Raw genomic sequence first — 25,000 nt, forward strand, 5'->3', positions numbered from 1 at the left:
TTCCTTCACTCACACGCGAGTGGGGCCGACAGCACTCCGCCTGGGACCCGGCCCCCCAAGAGCCACAGCGGCCCAAGGGGGGGGCGGGCACCCGACAAACGGCGAGGCCTGGTCTCGGTCCCGACACGGTGACGGGGGGAGGGAGAGGAGAAGAGGCGGACGCGCGCTCGGTCGTCCAAGCCGAGGCAGGGTGGGAACCAAAAGCAGCACAGAACGGGAGGTGGGCCGGAGGCTGCGGGGAGGGGGCACGCACGAAGCGAGGACCAGACAGCGCGTGCGCGGAGGAGGGCACGGGCTCGGGGAAGGGCGCGCCAACGGAGACGCGAGCCGGGCCACCGGGTAAACATGCACGGGATCCCACCGCCACCAGCACGAGGGCGGTCCCGCGACGCCCGCGGCGCCAGCCGGCCTCAGCACCCTTAGCGAGCCTCCCCACGAGCCAGGCCCCCCCCCACAACGCACGGCGCTGGGGTCCGGACCCACGGGACCCCCGCCGCGGGAGCCCGTCTCCAACCTCCATCCGTTCGGTCCATCCCGGAGCCACGCCCCAGGGAAGCGCCTCCCAAAGCCAGGCGCGGCCCCGACCCGCGCCCGCGCGCCACCCGCCAGCGGCAAAGCCCGGAACGGGAGGCGGGCGGGAGACAGCCGCCGCTCGCGCGGCGCAAGGGGGGGCGGGGCGCGCAGGGGCGCCCCAAGCCCCTCGGGACACACACCGCCACGGGAGAGGCGGGGGGACGCCGCGCGCTGTGCGCGCGCGCTCGCACACCACACGCCCGAGGCACACGGGCCACGGCACCGGACACCGGCCAGGCCTGGCGGGACCCTCCCCCGACTCAGAGGGGGGAGGCGCAGGCCGCGGTAGGCGAAGAGCGGCGCTCGGCCCCACCGCGGGGCCGACAGACCTCCTCTCGCGCGGGAGAGAAGGCTCCGCCTAACACGCACAAGGGCATGCAGTCACCCTGACACAGGTGGCCACTACGCGCACAGGAGGGGCAGCGACTGGGGGGTTCCGGTACCCCAAGGCACCCTCTCGGATCGCTAGAGAAGGCTTTCTCACCAAGGGCGCGCCGCCCCCCACCCAATTCGTCCCCCCCATCGGGACCCGCCAGATAAAAGGCGTTTCTTCCCGGGGCCACCAGGGCCCGGGGCGGGGGAGAAAGGTCCACGGCAACGGAGTGACACAGGGCATTCCTGAGCATTCGCGGTCAGGGCCCACAACGAGGGCCACCTGCCTTCCCCACGCGCGGTTGCTCGTGTCGCCGCCCGGAAGGAGCGCCGCGCCTCCGGGTGAGGCCCGAGAAAAACCGAGGCAAAACACCGGCAGCAACGCGCTGGGCAAGAAACCGACAGTCCTCGCTCAGAGGGAGTTTCGGCCAAGCGCCACGGCGCCGGCTCGGCCCGCCACGATCGCTCAACTCGCCCCACCAAGTCAGCCCCCCGCACCCCTCCGGGCAACAGCGGCCCGTGGCGGGGCGGGGACGACAAGGCGCCCGCTCCCCGCAGCGGGGGGAACGGGTGTGCCTCCCTTCACCGATTCTGCCACCCGCCCACCTCGGGCAACTCCGCCAACGGCGGCGACCCAAAGGGGGGTCCGCTGGGAACAGGGAACGGCGCCACCACTCGGCTTCAGGCACCTGAGACGACCTGGAGCGCTCCAGGGGCACCACGGAGGGCCAGGCGCCACGCGCTCAGCACGCCCAGGCGGCGAGCAGCGTGGCGTCGGGTGCAGCCCCCCCACCACAGGGAGGCCGCCCACCACAACACAGCCAAGAGAGGCCAGCGAGAGTGTCCGCTGCGTCAGCCGACCCCGGTCCCGCAGCGACGGGAGGCCGGGGTCGGGCCGGAGTCCGCACCCCTCCGCAACCCCCCGCGCCGCCCACAGGCGGGAAGGAGGAGCATGGGGCCCGCAGGCAGAACGAGAAGAGCGGTCCCACTCACCAGGAGTGTCCGTCCCTCGTCTGACACGGCTTAGGCCCGGCCCGGGAGAGCGCGACATCACCACATCGATCGGTTACCGCCACACGAGGCAGTCCTGGGGTGAGGAGGGGGCTGGGGAAACGCCCGGCGAGGACAGCGACCAGAGGAGGACCTGCTTCAGCCTCGCCAGCACCCCTCCCCCACCTCTCCCAGGGAACAGGCAGCCGGACAACCCACAAGGGGAAAAGGGAACGCCTGACACGCGGCACGGAGCCTTGCGAGGGTGGGTTTGTCACGGCCACGGCCGGGTGCCCGCAGCGGGGAGCGCACGGGGTAGAAGACCCACGCCGCCTCCCCACGCCGCCCTCGGGTGCCAGAGACCGGAGGTGGCGCCACAGCCTGAACCACACCTGGATGCACGAGAGCCGGCGCGCAGGCCCAGGCAGACGGCTCGAGCAAGCAGGCGGGCAAAGGGCGGAGTCGGGCTCGGCTCGGCGTCACCGCCAAGCCCGGAGCCACGCCAGCCAGCGGCGACGAGGCCCAAGTCTCTCTTACAGGATGACAACCGCCACATCAGAACGTGTCAGCACCTACCTGGCAGCAAAAAGTACCTCTTTCAGGAGACAAAAATAACCGCGTTGGCAGGCGGGGCCGAGCCACAGGTCACTGGGACCTTCTGGGACCCTGGCCCGGCCACGGGCCCCAAGCATCTTCCCATCACCGCCAAGCAACCCCACCCCCCCCGGAAGTCCCCGGGGGCCATCTGGTCGACCCCGGGACCGACCGACCGACCGACCGACCGACCGACCGGGGAATCGCGGGATGGGGGGGGAGGATGGCCGGGTAGGCCCTGCCCCGTTACACGTTCGCCCGTCCACGGGTCGTCTCCGGGTCGGGACTTAGAAAAATAAAACACTCCGCGCTGTCGCCTGCGGAAGCCTCCCCGGACCTCGCAAGACCGGCCCCATGCCAGTCCCCGACCCCCGGCTGGGACTGTTTTGGGGGGGGTCTGAATTGCGCGGAGGCGCCCCCGACGACAGGACCTCAACGGGGATCGCGGGCGCGCCGGCGTTGGCGCCCTATACGGGCTTCCCCTCGCGGCCCGGTCCCCAACTCCGCAGCGGGCCTCGGAAAATCTGGGGAGAAAATCGGGTCCAACGACCGGGAGCACCACGCGTGCCCCCGCCCGGGCCCATCGCGCCCTCCGCGGGCTTCCCCTCAAGGCTCAGGACGGTCCTCACCGGCCCGGCCCGGCCCGGCCCGGCCCGACCGCGAAGCGGGAGGGAAGACAAAAGACGCCTGGCAGGGAAGGACCGACAAGCGACCCACGGGGCCACAGTCTCCGGGTGGCGGCCCCGGACGGTCCCCGCGGTCGGGGGGGCGGTGGGAGGGGAGGAAAGCACCGGCGGGTGCTGGTCGACGGGCAGCCCCCCACCCCGGCTCGCTCCCAGGGAGCGCCGCCGCTACTCCCCCATATACCCGGAGGTTCAATCTCCGGCAAGTGCACCAGCCGCCGGCGCCCCGACGACAGCGGGACGATCACGCCAACGTCGCCGGCCTTCTGGAACTCCGCCCCGGGGACCGCGGCCGAATCGCATCCCTTGCCGACGTCGCCGACGCTCCGGAGGGGAAACGCTATATAAAAGCGGCCGCCAGGTGGCGCCCGACAACCGACCGAAACGTCAGCGGGGACAGCTCGCGATCTCGGGGCCGAGAGGGCGCACAGCCGGCGGCCCGGCCGCCCGATCTCGTCCCGGCCCACTCCGGATGCCGCCTCTCGGTCCCAGGCCGGCGGAGGGCGTCCGCCTCGGGAGCTCCCGGCCGGCCGGCACGGCGCGACCCCGGCAGCCCAAGGGACACTCGAAAAATGCATCGGGGGGCGCCTGGGTGGCTCAGTCGGTTGAGCGGCCGACTTCAGCTCAGGTCATGATCTCGCGGTGCGTGGGTTCGAGCCCCGCGTCGGGCTCTTTGCTGACAGCTCAGAGCCTGGAGCCTGTTTCAGATTCTGTGTCCCCCTCTCTGTGACCCTCCCCTGTTCATGCTCTGTCTCTCTCTGTCTCAAAAATAAATAAACGTTAAAAAAAATTTAAAAAAAAAAAAAAAAAGAAAAATGCATCGGGGCGGCTGCCGCTGAAAAGGCGGGGGGGGGGGGGGGGCAGACCGGGGCCACTCGACTCCCCGGCCGGCCGAGGCGGACGTGCGCGGAAAATTCCCCGCACACACCGGGCAGGCCGGGCACGGGCGGCCCAGAGCGGCCCAGGCGGCGCCCGCGCTCCCGGGAGGACTTAGACACATTTCGGCGGGCAGGAAGGGAGGGAGGGAGGGAGGGAGAGACGGACGGTCAAACCGAAACCACGCGAGAGAGTACTCCCAGAACAACAACGGACGGACGAGCCGTTTTTATTCTATTGGGTCAAGCGGGGGAGCGTCTCTCTCGGAAACATAACAAACCAAGCTGCGGGGGGGGGGGGGGGGGACAGAAAGGGGGTGATGGATAAACAAACGACCACGGATAAAGCTTAAGCAAAGTCCTTCGCCGCACGGGGCCACGACGAAGTCCAAAGACCACAAACAGGTACGGGGAACATGGGTGCAAGTGCACCGCGTGGCAAGCGACAAGAATATGGCTTTCACCATTACTGTCCTCAATAAACACCACTACGGGCGGCGGTGGCGGCGGGGGGGGGGGGGGGGATGGAGAACGGAAGGAGTTAATAGCCACTCACTAAAAAATGTCCCATGGGGCGCCTGGGTGGCTCAGTCGGTTGAGCGCCGACTTCGGCTCAGGTCACGATCTCGCGGTCCGTGAGTTCGAGCCCCGCATCGGGCCCCTGTGCTGACAGCTCAGAGCCCGGAGCCTGTTTCAAGTCTGTGTCTCCCTCTCTCTGACCCTCCCCCATTCATGCTCTGTCTCTCTCTGTCTCAAAAATAAATAAACGTTAAAAAAAAAAAAAAATTAAAAAAAAAAAAAATGTCCCGGTTCCCAGAGGACCCTACAGTCCAAAGGGGGGGTGGGGGGGGTGGGGGGGGGTGGGCCCCCGCAGGGAAAAGGAAGGTGTCACCGAGACACACCCTATGCCTCCACCCTCTTAGGGTTTGCAGGTGACCCTGAGGGTGACACTGACACGAGACAGGTTAACCGTACAAGGAGCCAACAAATTGATTTCCTACAAGTTTCACGTGACAGGTAGAGCCCCTCCTGAGGAAACCAAGACCCTGAGAAGTGGCCAAACCTAAACGCTTGTATATTGGGTTGAACAAGGAGAAGCGACGGTGGACGACTAACTGAACTACGTGGGGAGGCTAAAGGATGATGAGGATTTTAAAACCAACCAACCAACCAAGATCTGTTCTCCTCTAGAATTCTCTCCACTTCTCCCCCTGTCCTTGAGGATAAGAATGTCACTCCCCTGGTGGCATAGGAAAGACGGGGGGGGGGGGGGGGGGGGGGGGGGGCCCTTCCAGGGAGAAAAGGAGGAGAGTGCTCCGTGCATGCTTCTTGCACCTGCTGGGCAGGAGGGTAGGGGTGGGTGGTTTACTTTGCTTGCTTGCTTGCTGCTGCTTTTTGAAAGCTTCTCTAATGTTTCCTTTACATCTAAGTCTTCCTTTCCAGTTTGGCTTTGGACAGGAGGAAGGCAGGCCACACGTTTTTCTGACACGGTGGAGAACGAAGGGTAAGATGAGTGCGGGCCCGTGCGTATTCTTTTCCGTCAGTCACGTGCCGTGGTGAGCAGAGCATCAGCTCTTGCCGGATGGGTGTCTCATTCCTCCGTGAACCATCAGGCAAGATGTCGGGCAAACACACACAGGGAGACTAAAGGTAGGAAGAACGTAGAGAAGACGGGCGACACGTGCCCGAGTCTCCAGAGCGACGATTTCATCCAGGGCACGGCAACGTCCAAGGTTTCCGGACACCACGTTGACGGACGCTTTGGTGCGTAGGTCACTTTGAATCTACAGTGCCACCCTCCGGTCCATTAGCACGTTGCCTCCGGCTCACGTGAGCGAGCGGTGGTGTCGTCGCGCAAAGAGACTGTGGGACTCGTCCCGGGATGGAACTGGGCCAGAGAGAGGGAGGGACGCCGCAGCCCATCGTTGAGCTTCAGGTGTCTGTAAGAGACCGAGTCTCTAAAGTACACCGAGGCACAGGGCGACCCGCTCGCTCGTGCCTGGACGTCTCTTTGTTCTTTCGAGGGGTCGATATCTGTGAGTGTGGTTTGTTTACTTTCCGGACAAGGCGAAAGAACTCTGAAACAGGAAATATTGGCACAAGGGGTCTGGTGGGATGGGAGGGTGCGGGTCAGTCCACGTACCGAGAACACGGGAGGATCGGGCGTCTGAACAACCAGGCGGAGAGGGGAGTTTAGCCTCGGTCATCACGGCAACCGGCACCTCGACAGAAACCACAGAAGGTGCCCAGGACGAACTGCGTCGCAGGAGCCAGCGTGGGCATTGCCCCACTACCCTCAGCCCTCAGCCCAGCAGCAGGCAGCAACTGTCGTCCGGGTCCAGGCCGCGCCCCACTGCCCTCTTCTCAGCCAGAGCGGTACCCGGGAGGGCGGCCCCGGAACAGATACCTCCTCTCCTCCACACACATCTCGCCAACCCCTTGACCGCTTTGCCCGGGATACACAACTCCGCTGTACCCAGGCATGATTTTTCCCGTGGACCGGGGGCCTCCTTGGCCACTTAGGGTGCTCGCACCAAGATGAATCGGGCTAGAGACAGGGACACCTGTGCAGCCCGCTGTTGAGCTGAAGGGGCCTCTAGGAGAGGGACTCTCTAAAGTAGCTGACGTACAGGGAGACCCGCTCGCTCTTGGCCGGATGTGTCTTTGTTCCTTTATTTCTTTTCGTGTTCTTTATTATCATGTTTGGTACAATTGTAAGCGGGATTGGGTTGTTTGGGGTTTGTTTTTTCTTTTCTTTTCTAATTTGTCTTTCTGCGGTGTCATTATCGGCGTATACAGACGCAACAGATTTCGGTACATAGAGTTTGTATTTTTCCTGTGGACCAGGGGCCTACTTTGCCGCTTAGGATGCATGCGCCCCCACCCCCTGCCCACCCGCAGCCTTCAGTTCCCCAAACCACTGGAGGACTCGTGGGGGTGGGAGTGGGGGTGAGGGTGGGGGAGGGGTGGGGGGCGGGGATGGGAGTGGCAGTGGAAGGGAGGTTCAGGGCGATTCATTCCAATGGGCCTCATTCAACCCCTTTGTTCAAATGCAGAAAGCTTTCTGTTAAAGTCTGAGCCTGGGGCTTCTCTGCATTGAATGGCTTTCTTCAACTCCCCCAACCCTTAGGCTGCAGTTTCTGAACTACTGGGAGGAAAGGGAGGAAAGGGAGGAAAGGGAGGAAAGGGGGGGGGGGAGGGAAGGGGGGGAGGGAAAGAAAGAAGGGGTGGGGGAGAGAAAGGGGGGAGGGGAGAAGATGATGTCTGAAGAACTTGCCTTCTCTGGAGCAAAGAGAGTCCCCTCCTTTTCCTAACCCAGGAAACCTCAATAAACCATTTGAGAATCATGGATGTGGAGGATGAAATCTTACTATAATGCCTTCCAGGGGTGGGGGTGCAGGTACGTGGAAGGGTAGGGAGTTGAGCGAGCGAGCGAGCGAGCGAGCGGCATGGTGTGGCGTGGCGTGGCCTGCCGAGTCAGAGTCAGAGGGTGGCATGAAACACGTGATGGTGGTGTCTTAGGGTTCAGAGGCCAAACACAGGCATGGGGCAATAAGGGATAGAGGGTGGGGGAGGCCTGACAGGGGACAATTGTGACCCCGGGCGATGGTCCCAGCGGGCACACTCCTGTAAAGCAACACTAACACTCTATTGATTAGCCATTGACCTCTCCTCCCTCTCCCACCTGCTTCCAAAGGGAAACTGAGTACAGTTTCATTCCACAGGCACTGGCTGTTTCACATGCAACCTTTGACGTGCCACTAAAAGGAGGAAGAAAGATGGACACACATGAAACAGCCCCACAGATGGCCTAGAGGGCGTGGGCGGGGCTCTCATCAGTCAAATTGGGAGTCTGAGTCAGGATCCTGGGGTTGTTTCAAAACATGGAATGGAAGGGGCTCCTGGCTGGCTCACTCAGAAGAGCATGCGACTCTTGGACTCTTGATCTCTGTCAGGGTTGTGACTTCAAGTCCCACATCGAGTGAAGAGAATGTGAAAAATGAATGAAGGAATGAAGGAATGGATGAACAAACTTAAAAAAAAAAAAAAAAAAAAGGTTGTGGGGCGCCTGGGTGGCTCGGTCGGATAAGTGTCCGACTTGGGCTCAGGTCATGATCTCACGGTCCGTGAGTTCAAGCCCCATGTCGAGCTCTGTGCTGACAGCTCAGAGCCTGGAGCCTGCTTCAGAATCTGTGTCTCCCTCTCTCTGACCCTCCCCCATTCATGCTCTTTCTCTATCTCAAAAATAAATAAAAGTTGAAAAAAAAAAAAAAAAGTTTGCAACGTTTATGTCTTTAAAACAAATGGAATCGGTGGGGTGCTTGGGTGGCTCAGTGGGTGAAGCATCCCACGCTTGCTAGATTTTGACTCACGTCATATCTCAGGGTTCGTGAGACCAAGCCCTGCATTGGGTTCTCACACGGACAGTGCAGAGCCTGCTTGGGGTTCCCTCCCTACCCCCCCATACCTCCCCCATAAACCAATAAATAAACATCAAAAACATAAATCTTAAAACACTACAACAAATGGAATGGAAAGAGAGAACGCAACGAGGAGGATGTGAATGTTGCACCTAATACCACTGAACTCTACGCTTATATATGGTGAAAAATCTCAATTGTAGGTGATGTCTACTTCTAACCACAACTGAAAGGAAAACGACAAAACACCGGTCCTTGGCTCACAGTAAGGGAGTTCCTGGATTTGGTCCGAGAGGGCCTTCTCATCCGCCGTGTGGAAAACTATGGAATGGTTTCTTCCTCTCCAGGCCGATGACCATTGCCAACGACAGTAGGTGTAGGTGCTGTCCTACCTGTGAAGGAAAGGCAGGAAGAAGTGTAGCATTTAAAAGCATCTTTTAAACGCTGTCCACCTTTCCCAGTTTGTCCCCTCACTATGTCTTGCTTACCTTTTATAGCATTTACCCTATGTCGATGCAAAATGAACGAGCCTTTTTAAAAACAATTTTAAAGAGGAAGGAAAAGAGTTTCATTGGAGCCCAAGTTAGGAGGGCTGACGGGGATACGCAATCTTCACAAAGCAGTCAGTCATCTGGGGAAGGCCTCACATTGGGCATACATACAGCTTACCAAAAAAAAAAAAAAAAAAAAAAAAGGAAAAACAGGGCACGGGGGCGGGGGGGGGGGGGGGGGGTTGGCCGCAGATGTTAGGAATCATCATGAGGAGAAAGAACACATTCCAGAAAGTTACAGACTTTATCTTCTGTTTTTAGTATGTGCAAGGCTGTATGACTTCAATCTTATGGCGACCAGGAAGGTTTTTGTATTGTTTTCTTTTGTTTCCCTTATCTTTATAAGCCGCCTTTGGAAGCCCCCTTTTTTAGTTAGTTATGTTTAAGAAAAAAAAAAATTTTTTTTTTTTTTAACAAACCAGACATACAATCTGTGCTCAGGACAGAAAAAGAGCTCATGCTTTGAGGTTTTCTGGAGTCCCTTTGACCTCGGTAAATATTAAATGTATAGCTTCCCTGGGAGAGCACCAACATAAAAAGTTTAGAATTTCCTTTATCATTTCCCCGTCTTGATCGATAATCTTTCCTCAGAAATCACGGACGATCAACCTGATGTTTTTATGTCCCTCAGTGCCAGGTGACTGTCTTGTCTGCCCTGGGTGTGTCCCTCCTTGCTAGGTATGAGAGTGTGTGTGTGTGTGTAAACACACATATATGTCTTTGAACCACCTAGGGTTCCTCGTTGGGGTGAACTTATTGTAACATAAATGGTGGGAAACTCAAAAGTGACGTATGTTCTCTGTAAGTTCCATTGACCAGCAGACATAGTTCATGTGCTTGGCTCAGATGGCCTGCCTTTGTATTTGGCAAAGCATTTTTAACAGAGAGACAGGGACAGCAACACACTTTCAACAAGGACAATTTGAAGGAGCCAGTGCAACATTGGAATACACTTGAATTGACAAAAGAATGAAATCCCAAGAATCCTTTACATACCTGTTGATAAAAGGGAAGGCACATCTGTGATTATTGATGAGGAAAGATGGAGCACCCACATTGAGGAAACATACCTGTCATGCATATTCCCAGGTTTGCTTAGGGGCGGAGACTTAACATGAGAAGGAGGCAAAATTTAGTCCCTGATGTCAGGAGGTTACCTTAGGACACGGAGAAGGGGCTGTGGGTATGCCCCGAGAGCTGGTATAACCTGGATGGGGACTTAGGCTCTTTCTCTCAGGGCTGTGCTGGCTTATAGGCTGCAAGCATATCGGTGGACCTTGAGTCCAGGCTTCTTCAGAGACAGCTAGAGTTTGTTTGTGGGACCTGAAAAGACACAATAGCTGATTAGGGGCAAATAGTTCCCTGAAGAACAAGATTTAGGTTCTCTGCGAGAGAGAGCGAGCGTCAGCCTCCTTAACCCTCCGTGGCACAGTTTCAATTGCCCACTCCCCACTCCCCGCCCCCCACACTCACCCCCAGCCTCTGGAGTTTGGATCATTTCCCAATGGTAAGGAACGGGGACGATGATGGGTGATGGCTCGGGCTAGGGCTATCCGTTTATCTCCCCCGGTGAGAACAGTTTCTGTAAATCTCACCTGTCACAGGCCTAGGTGCAGGGCTACACAGAAGTTGTGAAGGGAATCGAAGCAACATGGAGTCAGAGGTGTTAAGTTTTCTTCCCCTTTATAAGTTTCCATTGTCAATCCCTCATTCCACTTCTATGGAACAGGGATGGAGGTCCACCTTCTGAAACTATTTCAAGCCGAATTAGGGTGTGGCAGGGGCTTTGGAAGGGAAGGATTTGACAGGGTGCAGGTCACAACTTTTGCTCCCTTATGCTAATTGGGGGTAGGGAGGGGGGGGGGGGGAATCAGAGATAATTCCTATCTGAGATCTTGGGTATTTTTCTGCATAGTTTGGTACTGCATCATATCCTGAGATTTCTCCCCAAGTGTATTCTAAGGAATAGTAACAGTATAGTCAAACCCAATGTTATAACCACCTTGTGGGGGGAGGGCACGGGGGGGAAGGTTGTGGTGGTCAAGGGCCTCTTACTGTACCCAAGTGAATTGCTGTCTGATTTTATTTGTATGTTTTTTTTTAAATCTTATTAAGTAACCTTTACACCCAACGTTGGGCTCGAACTTACAACCCCAAGATCGAGAGCTACACGCTCTACCGACTGAGCCATCCAGGTGCCCCTGTTTATGTGGGCTTTTGTTGCTGGGGCACCTGGGTGGCTCCGTGGGTTAAGCATTGGACTCTGGCTCCGGTCAGGATCTCGCCGTTTGTGATTTCGAGCCCCGCATCCGACTCTGTGCAGACAGCTCAGAGCCTGGAGCCAGCTACAGATTATGGGTCTCCCTCCCCCCACCCCCTCTCAAAAATAAATATTAAGAAACTTATAAAAATACAAATAAAATATGGGTTCTTATTTCTAAAGAGGAGCTAATACAGTTGCAGCAAGTGTTTGTGAACTAGCTTTGACTCTGCCTCCTCGTTCAGCAAGCAATCAGATAACTAATAAGAGGTACTTCTACAGAAAGAAAAGAACACCACGGGTTAATGGGTAGAACAACTTATAAACCCAGTGTCTAAGTCCCAAGTGCGGTCAGTGAGAAGGTGTCTAGATGCCAGGCTCGAAGCATCCTCAGCTGGAGTGGGAGCAGGCAGGGGGCAATCTGACCGATTTTTCTGGCATGTAGTTCAAATGTCTCATTTTGGGGGATTCTGAGTGGCTCAGTGGGTTCAGGTTCAGTATTCAAGTCTGGATCTCCACTCAGGTCTCAATCCCAGGGTCGTGAGCTCAAGGCCCCAGTTGGGCTCCACACTGGGCGTGGTGAAGCCTACTTTAAAAACAACAAAAACACAACAGCAGCAAATGTCTCGTTCTGAATGGCCCATAGAGCAACAGGCACACAGATTGTCTACAACTGTGGCAATTTCTCTGAAGTTTATCTCCAGTTGTCCAGCTTTCCTTTGCAGGGCTTCAGGGAAAAGGGCCATTTGAGTTCTTCAGGATGGTAAGATAAGAGGATGGGAGAGGATTGGAAGCCTGAGTTTGAAGAGTCATAGTCAGATATTCGAGGAAACCAGGATTCAGGATCCAGCCCAGTTTTAAAGGCAAACAACAAACAGTCAAAGAAAATTAATTAACCAGAACTAGAAGTTAACATCCACAAAAGAGCTATTGAAATACAATCTTTTTCTATCGAGACCCCTCCATTCCTGTCAAAGATAGCCCAATGAAAACTTATTTGTTTGTAAAATAAGTCCAGTGTTAACAGACATGGCTTCAGTATTGACATAAGCACAGCAAGAATAGCGATTGACCATATAGTATTTTGTGTTTTTTCTCTCTTCTTTTCCGCCTGCCTGCCTTCTTTTTATTTATTTTTTTTTATGGAGTTCTTTTTTTCCTCTTAAGTTAATTCCTTTATTTTGAGAGCTGGGAGGAAAGGGAGAGGGGGAGAGGGGGAGAGGGGGAGAGGGGGAGAGGGGGAGAGGGGGAGAGGGGGAGAGGGGGAGAGGGGGAGAGGGGGAGCTCTGCACTGTCAGTGCAGAACCCAGCTCAGGGCTCAAATCCATGAACCATGACCGTAGGTGAAATCAGACGCTTAACCGACTGAGCCACCCAGGCCCCCCACACACCAGATTTCTTTACACTGTCAAATGTACGAATGTATCTCATCATTTTCAGAAACACGTTGTGGTGTTTGGTTTTGTTTCTTTTTTCTTTTACTGTACAATTTTTAGCAAGTCATGAAACGGGCGCCTGGGTGGCTTTGTCAGTTAAGCATCCAACTTCGGCTCAGGTCATGATCCCACGGTTCGGTTCGTGAGTTTGAGCCATGCATTGGGCTGTCTGTGCTGTCAGCACAGAGCCCGCTTCGGATCCTCTGCCCCTCCCACCGACTCATTCTGTGTGTGTGTGTGTGTGTGTGTGTGTGTGTGTGTGTGTGTGTGTGTGTGTGTCTTTCTCTCTCTCTCTCTCTCTCCTAAAAATAAAGAAATAGGCTGGAAAACAAATCTTCAAGGAAAAAAAACAACAACAAACGATGAAACATGTTTACTAACAGACCCAAGTATCTTTACTGTTTTTCTGAATAAAGCCAAAGACCAAACACACACACACACACACACACACACACACACACACACACACACAGCAAAACAAAAAACAAAAAAACAAAGAAAAGAAAACGCCGTAGGTTTAGTAATTCACAATTTAGTATTTTATCTTCTGTGGAAAAGACTCAGATGTCTGAAGAACTGAACCTAATTTACCACTTAACTTAGCAAAGCTTTGAAGTTACAGGTCATGAAAGATTTGGGAAGCCATTTTAAAAGTTTACAAAGAGGGACTCCTGGGCGGCTCAGTCAGTTAAGCGTCCGACTTCGGCTCAGGTCACAATCTCACAGCTCGTGAGTTCGAGCTCCGCGTGGGGCTCTGTGCTGACCTCTCAGAGCCTGGAGCCTGCTTCGGATTCTGTGTCTCCCTCTGTCTCTGCCCCTCCCTCGCTGACATTCATTCTCATTCTCTCATTCTCTCTCTCTCTCTCTCTCTCTCTCTCTCTCTCTCAAAAATAAATGGTACAAGGAAAAAATTTAAAGGTTTACGAGTAAACATTTTTGTGTATTTAACCTATCTCCTGTCAACATTCACCCACGAACACTGTATGCGAGAGACAAAATCGACCATCGTTTGAAGTACTTTTTGCTGACAAACTGCAACGGGTACCGGTGAAGTCATAAATTGAAGTCACATGAAAGCTGATTAGGCCCCTGCCTCGGGCCTGAACCCTAGAGTGCGTGTCTGAGTGGAACAAGGAAGGGCGTAAGTGTTTGTAAAGTTTTTTTGATTTTGTTTTTGATACCTGTTGTAAAACGAGGGAGAAAACGTGTTATGTTGTTTGTAAAGGTCACAGAGATGTATATTTTGAGGACCACAATTACAGGGTCAGTATTGGGACGGAAGCAAGGCCATGACCGGAGCTGCCCACCCCAAAGGCTTGTCATGCAGAGAGCACCAAATTCAAGCCATTTTACAACCACCACCACAAAGAATAAAACCTAACTATCTGCATTGTATTTGATATCGACGGCTCCGAAAATATGTCCATTTTAAGTAAGCAATCACCCTTCCATGGCCCTTAGTACCCAAGACGTCACACCCGTGTCCACTAAAAAGTCAAACGATCTGTTTCCCCACCATCAGGCTCACACGGGAGGCCCCACCACTGGGGATGGCCTAGGAGATCACTGGAGCCACACCAACTGATGCAGAAACAGGGGGAGGGGGAGGCGGCCAGGGAGCCGCCGGCCAGGCCCCAGGCAGATTTAAAGTTTTGGACTCACCTTTTTGTGTTTCTTTCATCTTTTTCTTTTGCGCCTCCAACTCCGCGTCCGCGCGTCCACCTCCTACTTCTTCTTCCATCTCTGTCTCCTGTCTTTGCCTCCTGCAAAAGTGGCTTTGTCTCTGGTTGCTTTTCAGCCCCCTGTGGAAGAGGTGAAGGAGGAGCAGGCCGTGGGGTGGGCACCCATCTTGACGCTTGTGCTCGGGGAGGAGGAGGGGCGGGTTTAGGATCACTGGCATCTGTCTGCCTTCCTCCTCTTCCTCCTCTTCCTCATTCTTCTGACTATTGGGAAAGGGTGTGTGGGTGTGGGTGTAGCGGGGAGGGCAGGTGTGTTCAATTTTTATCTCTCCTCTCTCTGGGCCATCAATTGTGTCCCTTCCCGTGAGGCAACTTTCTTATGGAGTAACATAAAACTCTGAATGTAGAGAATTTCACACACACACACACACACACACACACACACACACCCCACACCCATACCCCGTTCACGTGAATGTGAAACACATTTGGGTTTGTTCTGATCCTCCTGAGTGTTAGAATGCCCAATGTTCACAAGAGCTTGCCTTGAAACACAGTAACGGAGCTCGGTTACAAATTGGTGTGAGCAATAGCATCCAGAGGTAGAGAAAACATCTCACATGGATAACACCTGTGGCCATAGATCCACAAACAAGATGCAAACCAACATCAGCCTCTGTTTCACTCCTATTTGTGGAGAGGACGCGAAAGACCCAATGGTCAAATCTCCCCCTTTTATAAAAACAAATCCAATCGCACGAGAGCATTACCGTGGATGGATCCCATCGTGCAGGTGTTTTCCATTTCCAATGAGAACACAGCCAATTTGGTGCAAAGAAGCCAAAAGCTGCAGCAACCCACAAACCAAATGTGGCCCGGGATATCTCCGTGAGCGTCCCTTCCTCCCCAAAAGCCGGGGCTTCGCTGATGGAACCAAAGGGCTTCCTAGTTTCTGGCTGCGTCATCTCACGGCCAGCTTTCCCTAAGGGAGCACACAAGGAAACTCATTCAGACACCTCCAAAGAACCCCATCTGGGCCATCAGGGACTCAGGTGACCTTTCCATGTTCCCATGTAAGTAAGCACTTGCAAGTATAGGCTCCATATGTCCTATACGTGTAGCCTGCCGAAGTTTCCTTTTGGGGATGGGTGGTTGCTTTCTCCACACTTAGAGCAAGGTTATTAAATGGTGGCGGTCACGGTGGTGTTTTTTCCTCTTCCGTAAAGAGTTACAAGGCGGCCATTTCGTGGGAGCTAAGCGGTAGCTGGGCTGCTCCTGGATCCCTCGCCGCTTCGGGTTCCCTGTCAGGCTTCCTAGCAGCGGCCTAGCGGAGAAATAAGAGCAGGTGTCTGAATGTACTCGGGTGACCAAAGATGAGAATGACGAGCCCATCGAAATGCCATCGGAAGACGACGGGACAGTGCTGCTGTCCACAGTGACAGCCCAGTTTGTCGGCAGCACGTGGACTGCACTACCGGAATCCAGCGTCTCAGCGTATGAGAGGTGTCCGGCTGGTCAAAGACATTCTGCGCATCCCTGATGCTGGCTGGGGAAATCCGGTAGCGGATAGTCGTCAACTTATCCCAAAGATAGCCACAGAAAAAGGGACGAGACAGGTGCCTGCTTCTTCAGCAGTGAAAGTGAAGAGAGCCATCCAGGGTACGTCAGATTTAAGAGTGTTGGGTCTCCCGTGGAAAACAACCGAACAGGATCTGAAAGAATATTTTGGGAGCTTTGGAGAGGTTCTTCTGGTTCAGGACAGGAAAGATATTCACACTAGTCCTTCAAAGGGTTTTGGCTGTGTTCCTTTTACGTAATAGGAAACCCAGGTGAAAGTCACGCGATCAAGGAACGATGGTGTGACTGCAAACTTCCTGAATCTCATCCAAGCCCAGATGAGCTTTTGAGAAGCAGGAAGGCGTTTGTCGGGTGCCTTACAGAGGGACGTGACTGCCTATAAGCTGCAGCAGTTCTTTTGCCAGGACTGAGAAGCGGTAGACAGCTTCATTCCCAAACGGTTCCCGGACTTTCCCTTTGTTACATTTGCAGATGATCAGGTAGCCCTCGCCCTCACCCTCGCCCTCTCTGATATTATCATTGAATTTATTTTTCTCAATGTACCCCCAAGGTACTTAGCCTATAGGGCAACAGTGGTTTGAGGAGGAGAGTCCTTCATACCCCTCGCCCTTTCAGCCCCCGCCCTGGCACAACCCCCTCCAGGAGCCCTCTGTTTGTTCCCCTTAGGGAAGAGCCTCTTACGTTTTTGTCCCCCTCCCTGTTTGTATGTTATTTTTCCTTCCTTCCCTTCTTCCCTTCTTCCCTTCTTCCCTTCTTCCCTTCTTCCCTTCCCTTCCCGGGTTCCCTTCCCAGAGTTCCTCTGTTTGGGAAGTGAAGGTCCTCACACGGGTGAGGTCCTGTGATACATGTGTTTCTCTGAGGGACGAATGTCACTTTGCATGACACCCTCCAGTTCCATCCAGGTACTTGCAAATGGCAAGACTTCATTCCCTCTGGTGGCCGAGCACTGCTCCGTTGTAGATGGATACCACCTCTTCTGTATCCATTCATCCATCGATGGACATTTGGCCCCTTTCCATACTTTGCCTACCGCCGATAGTGCTGCTATGCACACTGGGGTGCGTGTGCCCCTTGGAAACAGCAGACCTGTATCCTTTGGCTAAGTACCTAGTCATGAAAGTGCTGGGTCGTAGGGTACTTCTATGTGTCATGTGTTGAGGAACCTCCTCAGGTCCCTGGTTCTGGAAAGAACTCCGATAGTGGTTCTAAATCAGGTGCGGCCATCGGTTGGGGACTCCCATCAAATGCAGAGTCAGGCAGCGGTTTTCCTGCAGGCTTTGGCTCAAGCACGGATTCTAAATCTTCCAGCTGGGGAATTTATACAGCGGGGTAGGTATAGACTGGTAGGAATTCAAATTTTTCTAAACACATGGTAAGTGTATTTCTTTTTTTCTTCTCTTCTCTCTCTCTCTCTCTCTCTCTCTCTCTCTCTTTCATTTTCTTTCTTTCTTTCTTTTTTTTAAAACATTTATTTATTTTTGAGAGACCGAGAGAGACAGAGCGGGAAGGAGAAGGAGCAGAGAGAGAGGGAGACAGAATCCGAAGCAGGCTCCAGGCTGTCCGCACAGAGCCCGGTGCAGGGCTCGAACCCACAAACCGTAAGATCATGACCTGAGCCGCAGTCACACACTTAACTGACGGAGCCACCCAGGCACCCCACCCATGGTTAAGTGTATTATAAAACCCATCCATACTGAGAGTTTTCAGAATCAGTACGTTCAGCGTGGGGTATATTCACCACTATTTTTGACATTTTTCTTCAGAAAGAGAGGCAAAGCTAAATGAATTTTAGAAGTTTTGTTACATGAAGTGTTGAAATATCAGGTGTTTGAAAGCGAACTGCTGTTTGCCTGATTGGTTCTCATCTCTCTCTCTCTCTCTCTCTCTCTCTCTCTCTCTCTCTCTCACACACACACACACACACACACACACACACACACACACAGGCTACAATGGATATCAAAGGATTTCTCCTGTAATATTGTATCCCTGGACTCGTCAAGTGAATTCTTTGTGCGTGTTCACTATGGAAACCATTCATTAGAAGTACATTCTTTTTTCCTTGTTTTAATTGGAACCCCACCACATTATTTCCCCACCCCCGGGAAAACCTCCTTTTTGGAGATCATGGTGTCACAGTGTTTGGTCTTTTTGCTTTCGTTTTTAGTTTGTGACACTTGTCTCCCTTCCTATGCACAAGTACAGTATGAAGCCTTCATTGAATCTGTGCCGTTCATCTCATTTCAAATGTTTACGGGAGAAGCACTTCATTGAAAGCAGTGCTGTAAATATTCTGCCATAGGAAGGAATATTTCCGTCTACGTGCTTTCTCACTCTTGAATTCGTCTTCACACCATACAGGCTGTGACTTTGACGGTGGGTGTCTCGTTTGTATCCGCTACTCTTTATTTCGCAGAGTCGTATCAATGCTATGAATGCAAGGGTGTGCTATGTAACCAGAAGGCTGTTAGAAGTTCTGAAACCTTGTGTTTTCTGATCCTCGTGTTCGACCGACAGTGGTGCCGAAGTACGAAAGGCTAGTGTGAGTGAGAAAAGGAGAGAGTGCGTGCAGAGACTCCGTGGTGGTGGCACACGATGGATAGATTTTTTTAACCTGGTGAGATGCATCTCTCAGTCCCTTGACCTCGGTGCAAGAGCGTGCCGAGAGCAACGATAGCAAATGACATGCGAATGTTTTCTGCATCCAAAGGACAGCCACACCCGTTGGAAGACGTTGGAAGACGTAAAGAGAGTTTTGTTCTCAGAGAACCCCGTTAGTTGGATGTGTGAGGTACTTGTATTTCCCCTGCCCTTCCGTCAGCTGCTGTGAACACCGTATGGTGTGTGTTCTGTTCTGTTCCCGATCTGTTAAGTGTGGTCCCGTGAACACGGACTGAGCTTGTGGTGTGCTTCACGGGAGCACTCGGAAGCAGAGCTCACCAGTGAGCTCGGGGTGTCACCACGAAGGCCGGAAGTTCTAATGTCTGCCAGGTAGCCATAAGAATGTGGTCTAATGCAGTTCTGTGTCCCGTGCTTGGATGGTCTTTATAAGAGTTGTCAGTGTTGGGAATTCTTAAATAGAATGGATGAAGGAGGAAGAGGAGGAGGAGGAGGAGGAGGAGGAGGAGTTGTTGTTGTCGTTGTTGTTGTTGTTGTTACGAGGTATAATGACGAAAGACACGGCAGAAAATTTTTACAGGGTTTACTTTCTGTTTTCAGTATGTGCAAAGCTGTATGACTTTAATCTTTGGGGATCCAGGGAGGTTTTCTTCCATTTTCTCATCTGTATGTTTGGAAGGCTCCTTTTTAATTCGCAACTGACTGACTGACTGACTGATGGATTGGTTTTGTTTTTATGTCCTCTTCTCACCCAACATAAGGCCCAAACTCACAGCCCGGCAATGAAGAGTCACCCGCTCCCCTGACCTAGCTGAGCGAGCCAGCCAGCCAAGTCACCCCTTTGATCCATTTTTGTTGTTGTTGTTTATTTAAATGAAGCGGACATGCAACGTGTGCTCAGGACAGAAACAGAGCACACGCTTTGGGGTTTGGCAGGGTCATTTGGAGCTTGGTAAATGTTAAAGCCTAGCTTCCCTGGGAGCCCAGGAGCAGGGTCCACAGCCGTTAAAAGTTGACAATTTCCTTTATCGATAGCCATCGAACAGATGATTTATTGAAAACACGAATCTATGGCAAAGATCGTTCTATGGTCTGTGATCAGGATATAGGAAGAACCGGATGGCTACAGCTCCCACCTCACAGACTTCATGTTTCAGTTGGACGTAGAGGCAGGGAGGGAGGTGAGGCAGGACGGCAGGGAGACAGGGAGGCAAGCAGACTGGCAGGCAGGCAGGCAGGCAGGCAGGCAGGCAGGCCGGCCGGCCAGCCGGCCGGCCGGCAAGCAGGGAGGGAGGGAGGCAGGCCGGCAGGCAGGGAGGGAGGGAGGGAGGCAGGCAGGCAGGCAGGCAGGCAGGCAGGGAGGGAGGGAGGCAGGCCGGCAGGCAGGCAGGCAGGCCGGCAGGCAGGCAGGCCGGCAAGCAGGGAGGGAGGCAGGCCGGCAGGCCGGCAGGCAGGCAGGCCGGCAAGCAGGGAGGGAGGCAGGCCGGCAGGCAGGCAGGCCGGCAGGGAGGCCGGCAAGCAGGGAGGGAGGCAGGCAGGCAGGCAGGCAGGCCGGCAGGCAGGCAGGCAGGCCGGCCGGCCGGCCGGCCGGCAAGCAGGGAGGGAGGCAGGCTGGCAGGCAGGCAGGCCGGCAGGCAGGCCGGCAAGCAGGGAGGGAGGCCGGCAGGCAGGCAGGCAGGCAGGCAGGCAGGCAGGCCGGCCGGCAAGCAGGCAGGCAGGCCGGCAGGCAGGCAGGCCGGCAAGCAGGGAGGGAGGCAGGCCGGCAGGGCGGCCGGCAGGGAGGCAGGGAGGCAGGCAGGCAGGCCGGCAAGGAGGCAGGGAGGCAGGCAGGCAAGGAGGCAGGGAGGCAGGCAGGCAGGCCGGCAAGGAGGCAGGGAGGCAGGCAGGCAGGCAAGGAGGCAGGGAGGCAGGCAGGCAGGCCGGCAAGGAGGCAGGGAGGCAGGCAGGCAGGCCGGCAAGGAGGCAGGGAGGCAGGCAGGCAGGCCGGCAAGGAGGCAGGGAGGCAGGCAGGCAGGCCGGCAGGCAGGCAGACATGGCGGCCAGCAGAGAGGCAGGGAGGCAGGCAGGCCGGCAGGGAGGGAGGGAGGGAGGGAGGGAGGCAGGCCGGCAGGGAGGGAGGGAGGGAGGGAGGGAGGGAGGGAGGCAGGCCGGCAGGGAGGGAGGGAGGGAGGCAGGCAGGCAGGCAGGCAGGCAGGCAGGCAGGCCGGCAGGGAGGGAGGAAGGCAGGCAGGCAGGCCGGCCGGGAGGCAGGCAGAGAGGCAGGCCGGCAGGGAGGCAAAGAAAGAAAACGTGGCATCAGGGTACCTGGTGGGCTCAGGTGGTGGATCGTGCCACTGTATCTCGTGGGTTGTGAGTTCGAGTCCCACGCTGGGCGTAGCGCGCGCTTACAGTAAAATCTTTGAAAACCCATCCACAAATACAGGAATAAACAAAACATGGTATCAAAGGGGAGTAAGTGATTGATCGATGGGGGGTGGGGATCAAACGAGAATATGTGTCTAACCCGCAACCTATTCTTTATCGACGCTGCTTTCACTATTTTGCCCCGATGACTTTTTCCACAAGCGGTGGTCCCACCTGAGCGGGCTCCCTTCATCTTAAGATGTTCTGCAGCGAGAGGAAAGGCGTGAGAGGCAAAAGTTAGGCGGATCCATACAAATAAAGACAATCATCGTTTCTGAGACCAGTAGCCAAAGCTCTGCCTCCGTTTAGGATCCAATGTCGTACTTATCTCTTTAAAAACAGAAATACGTACATAAAAACCAGGCAGGGTCGTTGGCTTGGATAAGGGAGGAAGCTGAAATGCAATCATGGAGAACAACATAGGGGGTAAGAAGTTGCAAGCCAGAGCGATTTCACCACCCGTAGCCTTTGAAATGATGATTTGGTGTCTTCGGATACAAGAGAGCTCACCCTACGTAGAAGGTTTCCCACCGCTTGTCATGAAGTATCGGAACACCACAAGCGGATTCCCGTGCTACCAAAACCTCTCTGCCAACATAATCTGTAACAGCTGCATTCTCTTGTATCGTGTGAGTGTAGCGTCATTCATCGCACCACTCTGCCGTTGTTTGACCTTCCAGCGGATTGTAATTTTCGTTTCTTTCGGCGTGCGTGTGGGTATGCGTATCGGGCTATCGAAAACGATCTAGCCACGTTCGGTCCTCTTTTTCTCATTTCTCATAGATGAGTGATGGCGTCAAAGGATACACCTCAGGAAACCCCAGATGGAAGAGAGGCAAAGGGAAGGGGGGGGGGGGGGCAGAGTGCTTCTGTGTCCCGTGCCGCCCCCCCCCCCCCCGCACTCTCCCAACACACCAGTCTCCCCTCCTCTCCCCCCCGCCCCCCCCCCCCCCGTTCCAGGTGTTGGAACAACCCGGAAGTGCCTGAATTAGGGGAGTTCTTTGACCGGGGGGGGGGGGGGGGGAGAGGTTGGGGAGCACCAATGTTTGGAAACATTGCAGGGCTACCAAGAGTCAGTGTCTAAGGTACTTGGGGGGGGGGTGAGGAAGAGGGGGGCGTGGGGTTTCTTTCTCTTTGAGGTGATGGAAATAGTTTGGAATGAACAGTGATGGTCCCATAGCTTTGTGAGTAGTAGCCTAAGATAGCCCGCTGAAGTGTACACACACCTATACATTTGTTTACTTATTACGTATGCATTCATTCCAGTTGAGTGAGTGGGAGAGAGAGGGGGTAGGGAGGGAGAGAATGGATCACCAAGCAGGCTCCAAGGTGTCAGCACAGAGCCAGATGTGGGGGCTGAAATTCAAGAACCCCGAGATCATGACCTGAGGCGAGACTGGGACACCTTACCGAGTGAGGCACCCAGGTGCCCCTGAACTGTTCGCTTTTACAAGGATGGGAATTTTGGCATGCGAGTTGTGTTTCCAGTGTTAATAGGTGAGGCAACACCTAGAATAGTAAATGCGGGCGGGCGGGCAGGCAGGCAGTCGATGTTTTCTTTTTCTTTCCCTTCTGGGCTTCAGAGGGGGATGGCGAGTGTGAGGGAGGGAGTCCATGACACTGGGCGTAGGTGTTCTTGTGAGCTGAGCGGCTTGGGAAGTTCCCCGAACTACATGACCCCACAGGAGAACAGGAATTCCTTCTCGACGGCAAGAGAGTGGGCGACTAGCACCGCCTGAGTCTGGCAGAGCCTCAAATCTAAGTCGGGGTGGGGGAGCACTTCTGCTGTCCTACCGGTCCTGACCCTCCCTGTCTGTCTGGGGGCCCCTGAGCCGCAGGGGTGGTGTTTTGAGTTGTCCCTCTGTGGTCGTCTTTTACACCAAATACTTCTGTTGAAGGTGCTTGGAGAATAACACAGGTTGGTATTTCCAAAATGACCTTGAGATCCTATTCTCTGCCCCTCCGCCCCTCCCTTGCGCGCGTGAAAACACCCACCCACACACCCCCCCCCCCCCGCCCCCGCGCACACACCCCACCCCTTCCCATTCCTTCTAACTACAACTGTTCCTATTTCCATCCATGTACTCCCAGACAGCTTCCTCAAGCCCCACCGCCCACCCCGTCGACCTCTTTGGGTAGTATAAAAGCGACCAACAGGCAGGGGGCGTCCGGGCACCACGGTGGTGGAGTGAGGGAGTCCGTGTGTGACGACTACGGGCGGATCGCAGCAGAGCGGCCGGGACGCAGCACCTGCCTCGCCGGCGCACAGCCTCGTCCCCAGCCACCTGGGTCAGTAGCGTTTCCCGGCTGGGGTGGGGGGAGGGGGACATGGAACGGAGGGCGCACCAAGAGGGCTTTGTGGATCGAATGGACGCCTAACCGAGACCCTCCTTCCTGCCACCAGACACCGTTTGTGGATGGTCGTCGTCTCGCCGTCACGCAGCCCCCACCAGTGCTACAACGAAAGAAACGGGTGTCAAGGATAGTAATGCAAACGAAGGCGGGGCCGATCCGATCAGGGGAAGCGGCGACAGGAGTGGAGGTGGGAGGAAAAAAAAAAAAAAAAAAAAAATCACGGGAAGAAAGGACAGGCGTGGGCCAGGGCGGTCGCACCGGGGGGGGGGGGGGGGGGGGGGGGCAGCGGGTCAACGCTCGTCATCGAACCCGGGGACTCGGGTGGCCGACCTCACCGGGCCCAGAGTCGCTAGCGATCCACTGGTTTCCTAAACTTTGGGGTAGACGGCCGCGGCGAAGTCCGGCGTGCTGGTCAACCTCGGGGACCAGCTCAACGGATCCCCGGGTCATGGGGCTTGGCCGTGCTGGTAGAACTCGGGTCTCCTCGAGTCCCGGGCACTCAGGCAACCGGGGTTCGGGTCGCCGGTGTGCCGGTCGGCCCCGGGGCTAAGGGGTCGGGACTCGGGGCTCAGGTGATCGTGTCCCCGGCCCCCGGCGTGCCGGTCGATCTCGAGCGCCGGGTCGCCGGTCCGCGGTGTGCCGGTCGACCTCGGGTCTCAGATCCGCAGATCCCAGCGTGCCGGCCGACTTCAAGTCCCAGGTCACCGGGTCCCCCGGCTCCCGGCGTGCTGGTCGACCTCGAGCGCCGAGCCTCGGGGTCCTCTGTCCCCGGCGTGCTGGTCGACCTCGAGCACCGAGCCCCGGGGCCCCGGGGCCGCGGGGCCGCGGGGTCGCGGTCCCCGGCGTGCTGGTCGACCTCGAGCGCGGAGTCGCCGGTCCGCGGTGTGCTGGTCGACCTCGAGGCCGCGGGTCCCCGGCGTGCTGGTCGGCCTCGAGCGCCGAGCCTCGGGGCCCTCGGCCCCCGGCGTGCTGGTCGACTTCGAGCGCCGGGTCCCGGGTCCCGGGTCGCCGGTCCGCGGGGCCCCGGTCCCCGGTGTGCTGGTCGACCTCGACCTCGAGCGCCGAGCCTCGAGCCTCGGGGTCCTCGGCCACCGGCGTGCTGGTCGGCCCCGAGTCCCAGGTCCCCAGGTCCCCAGGTCCCCAGGTCCGCGGTGTGCTGGTCGACCTCGAGTCCGCGGGTCCCCAGCGTGCTGGTCGACCTCGAGCGCCGAGCCCCGGGGCCGCGGTCCCCCGGTCCCCGGCGTGCTGGTCGACCTCGGGTCCGCGGGTTCCCGGCCCCCGGTGTGCTGGTCGACCTCGAGTCCCAGGTTCCCGGTCCCCCGGTCCGCGGTGTACTGGTCGAGAGCCTCGGGGTCCTCGGCCACCGGCGTGCTGGTCGACCTCGAGCGCCGGGCCCCGGGGCCCCGGGGCCGCGGGGCCGCGGTCCCCCGGTCCCCGGTGTGCTGGTCGACCTCGAGCGCGGAGTCGCCGGTCCGCGGTGTGCTGGTCGACCTCAAGTGCCGAGCCTCGGGGGTCCTCGGCCCCCGGCGTGCTGGTCGGCCTCGAGTCCCAGGTTCCCGGTCCCCCGGTCCGCGGTGTGCTGGTCGGTCTCAGGCCCGCGTGTCCCCGGCT

General features: G+C 56.2%; 1 pseudogene; it reads left to right on the forward strand.

Moving 5' to 3' along the window:
• Nucleotides 1-15,209: 15,209 nt before the first annotated feature.
• Nucleotides 15,210-16,656, forward strand: LOC128776937 (TAR DNA-binding protein 43-like; annotated as a pseudogene).
• Nucleotides 16,657-25,000: the final 8,344 nt, after the last annotated feature.

The sequence above is a fragment of the Panthera pardus genome, unplaced genomic scaffold, assembly GCF_024362965.1.
Source record: "Panthera pardus isolate Hobbes unplaced genomic scaffold, ASM2436296v1 HiC_scaffold_143, whole genome shotgun sequence".
In the NCBI taxonomy this organism is placed as follows: Eukaryota; Metazoa; Chordata; class Mammalia; order Carnivora; family Felidae; genus Panthera; species Panthera pardus.